This window comes from Triticum urartu, chromosome 1 (genome assembly GCF_003073215.2).
Source record: "Triticum urartu cultivar G1812 chromosome 1, Tu2.1, whole genome shotgun sequence".
Classification (NCBI taxonomy): Eukaryota; Viridiplantae; Streptophyta; class Magnoliopsida; order Poales; family Poaceae; genus Triticum; species Triticum urartu.
The window spans coordinates 403,338,655-403,348,169 of record NC_053022.1 but is presented as its reverse complement, the minus strand read 5'-3'; positions in this window follow the sequence as shown (position 1 = coordinate 403,348,169).

The window sequence follows — 9,515 nt, the reverse complement described above, 5'->3', positions numbered from 1 at the left end:
CTGTTTATCGGGAGGGGTGTGGCGTACCGCAAAACGGAGGAAACAGACCTCCTATGGTCGAAACGGGGGTCCTGTTGATCGAGAGGGGTGTGGCGTACCGCAAAACGGACGAAACGGACCGCCTACGGTCGAAAACGGGGTCCTGTTCATCGGGAGGGGTGTGGCATACCGTAAAATGGGACTCCACGGGATACTGTTCATCTCCACCGTCGACCTCCTCCAGCCACCACGGGCTACCGTCGACCTCCTCCAGCCTCCACGGGCCCCTGTTCATCCAGCCTCCACCGCGCGGTACTCCACTGACTACTGTTCAACCACCCCTTCAACGTCTGCTGTCCATCCAGCCCTCCACACCACGGGGTCCTGTTCAACCACCCCTCCACGGGCACCCCTCCACCATCTACTGTTCATCCAGCCCTCCACACCATGGGGTCCTGTTCATCCAGAGGCAACACCACCTCTCACTGTTCATCCAAAACCCCTCGCAACACTCACTGTTCATCCTAGAGGCAACATCGATCGACTTCAGTTAGCAGCAGTAGCGAAGGAATCGCTCGATTAGGTTCAGTTAACAGCCATCGATCGATCGCTCGGGTTCAGTAATGCGTAGCCTGCAGTGCAATCGCTCAGGTTCAGTTAGAGCCCAACGCCTCGCTCGGGTTTAGTTAGAGCCAACGCCTCGCACACACGCGCGTATGTGTACGAGAGGAATGCGCATCGCTCGGCCCCCGACCTCCCACCATAACCGGGAACTCCCCGAAATTTTCCTCGCCCTCGCTTCTACCATGGTTTTTTCCGTCATGGACGGCCCAAAGAATGTCATGTAGCTGCGTCTCCGGCCCGCCCAGGACGAAAAGCCCATTTTCTGTCATGATTTTTTGTCATAAAAGTAGGAGCCCGCCACATCTATGATGATACCGGGTTTTGTCACAATTATCGTCATAGAAGTGTCGTATGTATGACATAATTTTTTTCCATTCAGCCCAAAATGTCACGGATGTGTCTTTTTTTTGTAGTGCCCACTGAGTTTCTTTTATCGAGCTTTCATATACTTACAGCTCTAGTGCATCCGTTGCATGGCAATCCCTACTCAATCACATTGATATCTATTGATGGGCATCTCCATAGCCCGTTGATACGCCTAGTTGATGTGAGACTATCTTCTCCCTTTTTGTCTTCTCCACAACCACCATTTTATTCCACTTATAGTGCTATATCCATGGCTCACGATCATGTATTGCATGAAGATTGAAAAAGTTTGAGAACACCAAAAGTATGAAACAATTGCTTGGCTTGTCATCGGGGTTGTGCATGATTTAAATATTTTGTGTGGTGAAGATGGAGCATAGCCAGACTATATGATTTTGTAGGGATAACTTTCTTTGGCCATGCTATTTTGAGAAGACATGATTTCTTTGTTAGTATGCTTGAAGTATTATTATTTTTATGTCAATATTAAACTTTTATCTTGAATCTTTCGGATCTGAATATTGATACCACAATTAAGAAGAATTACATTAAAATTATGCCAAGTAGCACTCTGCATCAAAAATTCTGTTTTTATCATTTACCTACTCGAGGACGAGCAGGAATTAAGCTTGGGGATGCTTGATACGTCTCCAACGTATCTATAATTTTTGATTGCTCCATGCTATATTATCTACTATTTTGGACATTATTGGGCTTTATTATCCACTTTTATATTATTTTTGGGACTAACCTACTAACCGGAGGCCCAGCCCAGAATTGCTGTTTTTTTTGCCTATTTTAGGGTTTCAAAGAAAAGGAATATCAAACGGAGTCCAAACGGAATGAAACCTTCGGGAACATGATTTTCTCAACGAACAAGAGCCAGGAAACTTGGACCCTATGTGAATAAACAACAGAGGAGGGCACGAGGTAGGGGGGCGCGCCTACCCCCCCAAGCGCGCCCTCCACCCTCGTGGGCCCTTGTTGCTCCACCGACGTACTCCTTCCTCCTATATATACCTACGTACCCCCAAATGATCAGATACGGAGCCAAAACCCCAATTCCACCACCGCAACTTTCTATATCCACGAGATCCCATCTTGGGGTCTGTTCTGGAGCTCCGCCGGAGGGGGCATCGATCATGGAGGGCTTCTACATCATCACCATAGCCCCTCCGATGAAGTGTGATTAGTTCACCTCAGACCTACGGGTCCATATTTATTAGCTAGATGGCTTTTTCTCTCTTTTTGGATCTCAATACAATGTTCTCCCCCTCTCTTGTGGAGATCTATTCGATGTAATCTTCTTTTTGTGGTGTGTTTGTTGAGATCGATGAATTATGGGTTTATGATCAAGTCTATCTATGAATAATATTTGAATCTTCTCTGAATTCTTTTATGTATGATTGGTTATATTTGCAAGTCTCTTCGAATTATCAGTTTGGTTTGGCCTACTAGATTGATCTTTCTTGCAATGGGAGAAGTGCTTAGCTTTGGGTTCAATCTTGCGGTGTCCTTTCCCAGTGACAATAGGGGCAACAAGGCACGTATTGTATTGTTGCCATCGAGGATAACAAGATGGGGTTTTCATCATATTGCATGAGTTTATCCCTCTACATCATGTCATCTTGCTTAAGGCGTTACTCTGTTTTCATTAACTTAATACTCTAGATGCATGCTGGATAGCAGTCGATGAGTGGAGTAATAGTAGTAGATGCAGGCAGGAGTCGGTCTAATTGTCTCGGATGTGATGCCTATATACATGATCATACCTAGATATTCTCATAACTATGCTCAATTCTGTCAATTGCTCAACATTAATTCGTTCACCCACCGCAGAATACTTATGCTCTTGAGAGAAGCCACTAGTGAAACCTATGGCCCCCGGGTCTATCTTCATCATATTAATCTTCCAATACTTAGTAATTTCCTTTGATTTTTTACTTTGCTTTTATTTTACTTTGCATCTTTATCATAAAAGTACCAAAAATATTACCTTATCATATCTATCAGATCTCACTCTCGTAAGTGGCCGTGTAGGGATTGACAACCCCTTATCGCGTTGGTTGTGAGGATTTATTTGTTTTGTGCAGGTACGGGGGATTCGCACGTAGCCTCCTACTGGATTGATACCTTGGTTCTCAAAAACTGAGGGAAATACTTACGCTACTTTGCTGCATCATCCCTTCCTCTTCGGGGAAAACCAACGCAGCGCTCAAGAGGTAGCAGTCTACAATGCTCTCCACGGAGCTACTCTAGCTAAATGCTCCCACTTTCAATATATATCCAGATCGAGACTTAGAGTCATCCAGATTGGTGTCAAAGCTTGCATCGACGTAACTCTTTACGCCGAACTCTTTATCACCTCCATAACCGAGAAATTTTTCCTTAGTCCTCTAAGGATAATTTTGACCGCTGTCTAGTCATCTACTCCTAGATCACTATTATACTCCCTTGCCAAACTCATGGCAAGGTATAAAATAGGTCTGTTACACAGCATGGCATACTTTATAGAGCCTATGGCTGAGGCATAGGGAATGACTTTCATTCTCTCTCTATCTTCTGCAGTGGTCAGGCTTTGAGTCTTACTCAACTTCACACCTTGCAACACAGGCAAGAACCCTTTCTTTGACTGATCCATTTTGAACTTCTTCAAAATCTAGTCAAGGTATGTGCTTTGTGAAAGTCCTATTAAGCGTCTTGATCTATCCTTATAGATCTTGATGCCCAATATATAAGTAGCTTCACCGAGGTCTTTCATTGAAATTCTTATTCAAGTGTCCTTTTATGCTATCCAGAAATTCTATATCATTTCCAATCAACAATACGTCATCCACATATAATATCAAAAATGCTACAGAGCTCCCACTCACTTTTTTTGTAAATACATGCTTCACCATAAGTCTATCTAAAACCATATGCTTTGATCACCTTATCAAAGCGTATATTCCAACTCCGGTATGCTTGCACCAGTCCATAGATGGATCGCTAGAGTTTGCACACTTTGTTAGCACCTCTAGGATCGACAAAACCTTCTGGTTGCATCATATACAACTCTTCTTTAAGAAATCCATTAAGGAATGCAGTTTTGACATCCATTTGCCAGATTTCATAAAATGTGGCAATTTCTAACATGATTCGGATAGACTGAAGCATCGCTACGAGTGAGAAAATCTCATCATAGTCAACACCTTGAACTTGTCAAAAACCTTTTGCGACAAGTCGAGCTTTGTAGACAGTAACACTACCATCAGCGTCCGTCTTCCTCTTGAAGATCCATCTATTCTCAATGGTTTGCCGATCATCGGGCAAGTCCATCAAAGTCCACACTTTGTTCTCATACATGGATCCTATCTCAGATTTCATGGCCTCAAGCCATTTTTCGAAATCTGGGCTCATCATCACTTCCTCATAGTTCGTAGGATCGTCATGGTCTAGTAACATGACTTCCAGAACAACATTACCGTACCACACTTGTGCATAACGTACTCTAGTTGACCTACGAGGTTCGGTAGTAACTTGATCTGAAGTTTCATGATCATTATCATTAGCTTCCTCTCAAGTTGGTGTAGGCATCACTGGAACTGATTTTTGTGATGAGCTACTTCCCAATTCGAGAGAAGGTACAATTACCTCATCAAGTTCTACTTTCCTCCCACTCACTTCTTTCGAGAGAAACTCCTTCTCAAGAAAGGATCCATTCTTAGCAACAAAGATCTTTCCTTTGGATCTATGATAGAAGGTGTACCCAACAGTTTCTTTTGGGTATCCTATGAAGACGCACTTCTCCGATTCGGGTTCGAGCTTATCAGGCTGAAGCTTTTTCAGATAAGCATTGCAACCCCAAATTTTAAGAAATGACAGCTTAGGTTTCTTGCCAAACCACAGTTTATATGGTGTCATCTCAACGGATTTAGATGGTGCCCTATTTAACATGAATGCAGCCGTCTCTAATGCATCACCCCAAAACGATAGTGGTAAACCGGTAAGAGACATCATAGATCGCACCATATCTAATAAAGTATGATTACGATGTTCGGACACACCATTACGCTGTGGTGTTCCAGGTGGCGTGAGTTGTGAAACTATTCCATATTGTTTTAAATGAAGGCCAAACTTGTAACTCAAATATTAGCCTCCGCGATCAGATCATAGAAACTTTATTTTCTTGTTATGATGATTCTACACTTCACTCTGAAATTCTTTGAACTTCTCAAATGTTTCAGAGTTGTGTTTCATTAAGTAGATATACCCATATCTGCTCAAATCATCTGTGAACGTCAGAAAATAACGATACCCGCTGCGAGCCTCAACACTCATCGGACCGCATACAACGGTATGTATTATTTCTAATAAGTCAGTGGCTCGCTCCATTGTTACGGATAATGGAGTCTTAGTCATCTTGCCCATGAGGCATGGTTCGCAAGCATCAAGTGATTCATAATAAAGTGATTCCAAAAGTCCATCCGCATGGAGTTTCTTCATGCGCTTTACACCAATATGACCTAAACGGTAGTGCCACAAATATGTTTCATTATAATTATCAACTTTGCATCTTTTGACATCAATATTAGGAATATGTGCATCACTACGATCAAGATTCAATAAACCATATACACTAGGTGTATGGCCATAGAAGGTTTTATTCATGTAAACAGAACAACAATTATTCTCTCACTTAAATGAATAACCGTATTTGCAATAAACATGATCCAATCATATTCATGCTCAACGCAAACACCAAATAACATTTATTTAGGTTCAAAACTAATCCCGAAGTTAGAGGGAGTGTGCGATGGTGATCTTATCAACCTTGGAATCACTTCCAACACACATCGTCACCTCGCCCTTAACTAGTCTTTGTTCATTTTGCAACTCCTGTTTTGAGTTACTAATCTTAGCAACTGAAACAATATCAAATACCCTGGGGTTACTATGAACACTAGTAAAGTACACATCAATAGCATGTATATCAAATATACACTAGTAGAAAAAGGGCCATTTGTCCCGGTTCGTAAGGGCCTTCTGTCCCGGTTTTGGAACCGGGACTAAAATGTCGTTACTAATGCCTTTGGCCTTTAGTCCTGGTTCTTACATGAACTGGGACAGATGGGCCTCCACGTGGCCGCTGCGGCCAGCCCAGGTAGGGGGGACTTTGGTCCCGGTTGGTGACACCAACCGGGACCAAAAGGCGAGCTGAGATTTTTTTGAAAGGGGCTGGATTAGGGGTTTTGGGGGTTAATTTAGGTTGTTATTAGCTAGCTAATAGAGAGAAGTGTCCTCTCTTATATCTCTGTGCTTGGTTTACCAACACTACTGCTATGCCTAAACATGGCTTAGATTGAAGTGAAGGCAACATGTGGTGCATGTCGAAAGTAATACTAATCCTAACTTGATCAAGTTTGGATTGTACTACTTTCGACATGCACCACATGCATGTTGCCTTCACTTCAATCCAATCCATGTTCATTTCACCCGCTGATATATAATAACTCTTCATGCTCGCATCATGCATCATCATATATAATAACAAGTCTACTAATCATCATCATACAACTTCTACTTGTTATTAATAACAAGTCATATGATCATCATCCTCATAGTCATCGAACCAACCCTACTTAATTGTTCTTAGCACATGATCATCAGTATTAGGTAGGACCTAAATACCCTCTTTAAGGTAAAATAGCATAAAACAATATAGACCCTGACTCTCCATTATGGAGAATGGAGATCATCCTGTCTCCAATTCTTGCGCTTCGCTTCCTTTTGCTTCCAAGAACCTCCTTACGACTGTCCATACATTTTTCCCATCCTTTGATTTGCATGTCTCCATTTCTTTTAGAAATCCGGTATGGACAGTTGAGATTCGTAGGATGACCTGGCTGTATCTTCAAAACATTAAGGCTACCTTTCTGATACATCAAATGAGGCACACAATTCTATGGGATTATCTGTTGAAAAACATAGTAATAACTTCATAGTTAGCAATGATGTACTAGTTTTAGAAGTATGCAAAAGATGCAAGGATGTCGTAATAGTAAAAAATCTTACCACGGTATCTCCATGGTAGTTACCATAGTTCAACATGTGCACTAGTGGCACGTATTGACCATAATGTTGAGGAGTTTGATTGTAGATATTGTAATTCTCAATATCAGTACAAAATCTGACCAGATGATTTTTCTCCTTATAAGTTTATTCGCAGCTATCGGTGTAGTGGGTTTTATCTACCATCTCCCGCACATTCTTTGAAGAATGAAAATAAGCTGTCAATGGAAATAAGCTGTCAACTATTTTGAAATAAACAATATAAATTAGCTAATAACCATGTTTGAGAAACTCATATAGCGGTAGAATTGGAGGCGTATCAACAAGGACCCAAATGTCCATATTGTCTTGCTCGATTTCAGGATCACCAAGATCCATGGTAACAAGCATACCCTCATCAAAACCATACATCTTGCAAAGTTCTTCCCCTTTTTGCAACCAAAACGGGTTACGCTCTCAGAATTGTACAACTTTACTTCAAAATCCACACCATGATGGGTCCTTAGGTGAATTTTCTTTGTTTCGAAACTTTCATGGTCTTCAAAACCTATCCTCTCCAAGACATAGCGTCTTGCATGACATGGGATAAGCTAGTCGAATTGTAAAAGATGAAAAGTACACGTTGAAATATTTGAAGTCGTGCTTAATTACGAAAAAAATAACACTTGTCGTCATTGCGTACCGTTTCAACATCGAAGGTCTCCTCCAGCTTAATGCTGAAGTGCCGATCTTCGTCCAGGTGAGGCCTGTCGCACAGACCTCGGTCGTCATGGCACCAGCCACACTCCCCCAGGAGACTTTCATCGTCCGAGTACGACATTTACTATGTTCATAATTCAAATATTAAACGTCTACAGTTAAATATATGTACTAAAAAACCTAAGTTAGATTATTATTATTCATCACGGGTTGACAAACGGTCTGTCTAGTGTTTTCTTGAAAACTCTCAACACGGGAATAAAGGAGAAGCTACCCCCATATATGGTGGAGACTCGACAGACTTAAAGTCAACCCGAGGACTCATATTATAGGACTCATATTGACATGGAGATTTGGCTGGTCTCACCTCGAGGTCGGAGGGGGGTCGGTGACGGGGGCGATGACGCGGATGATGGAGGGGGGGCTCCTAGATTTCCGCGAAAACAAAAACCCTATAAGCTATCAACTAATCAAATGCATACGCCTTGCATAGTGCTCTCCAATTTTAGCATTCAAAGTAGGAATACTTTTCCAATTTGAGCATTCAATAAGCAAAACCAAATCGTAAAATAAAGTAGTATTCAAATTAGCATGCATTCAATTATAAGCAAAACTACATCATCTTTTGCGTCCGTACATTGTCGAATATTATCACTAATACTCCTCGAATACCATCATACATATAGCATCGCTAATACAGCAAGAACCGTAGCGCCCGATGGTGTAACATCCCAAATTTTCAATTTGGAATGTTATACATTAGATCATCATTGCATATCATGTTTTATTGCTTTCTGTTCCGTAATCCTCGAAATCCTAAGCAACTCAAGGACCCTCGAAGAGAGTTGGAGATTTCCCAGTTTTCATATTTGATTCTTTTATCAAATTTTGAAACGAGGATTTTGGTTTTAATTATTTTTCTCTCCGAAAATATTTCATATTAAAATAAAAGAGAGGAGATAATATGACTTCTCCAAAATAAATGAAATATTGGAGGAAAAATATTAGAATCAAATATTTGTTCCATTTGGATTTTATTGCAATTTTGTTTGCATTAGAAAAATTGCACGTTTTGAAAATTGCATTTTAGGGCCAAGAAAATGTTCATCTCGTTCTAAATATTTTATTTAGACGGTGAAAATTTATTTTGGCATTTTTAGTTTTTTATTTATTTTCTAGGATTTTATTTCGGTCGGCGAATATTTTTTTAAAGTTCCCGCACCCGACTGGGCCTAAGGCCCAGCAGAGCCAGGCCGCCGCCGCCGCCGCCTTCCTCGCCCCGCCCCTTTATATACGCGCCGCCCGAGCCCCCAACCCCACAGCCACTGCCGCCCCGCGCCAAGCCCAGCCACCCGCGCCGCACCTAGCCGCCGCCGCCGCAGCCGAGCGCCGCCACCGCCTTGCCGCCGCCGAACGCCGCCGCTGCCCCGCGAGCCGCCGCTCCGCCGCCGCACGTCGCCTCGTCGGACCTCTCGCCGGAGGTAGTCGCCGGACTCCGCTGCTGGTTTTTTTATAAAACCGTCCGGTTTTTTTAGAAACCCTAGATCTGTTTTTTTCGGATTCGCCATCTTTTCTCGGTTCTTCTAGTTAGCGGACGTTCGTTCGAACGTTCGTTTTAACGAATGGTTCTTCGTCCGTTAGATACAACTAACAAACGCTCGTTCGTTAGTCTGTTCGTCAGTTTTCTTTTATCGGATTTATTCCGCGATTTTCTTTGATCGAGATTTCTGATCCGATCTTAGTTTCAGTTTATCTTTTCGCTCGTTAGTCGGAATCAGGCGATTCAAGCGCCTAGA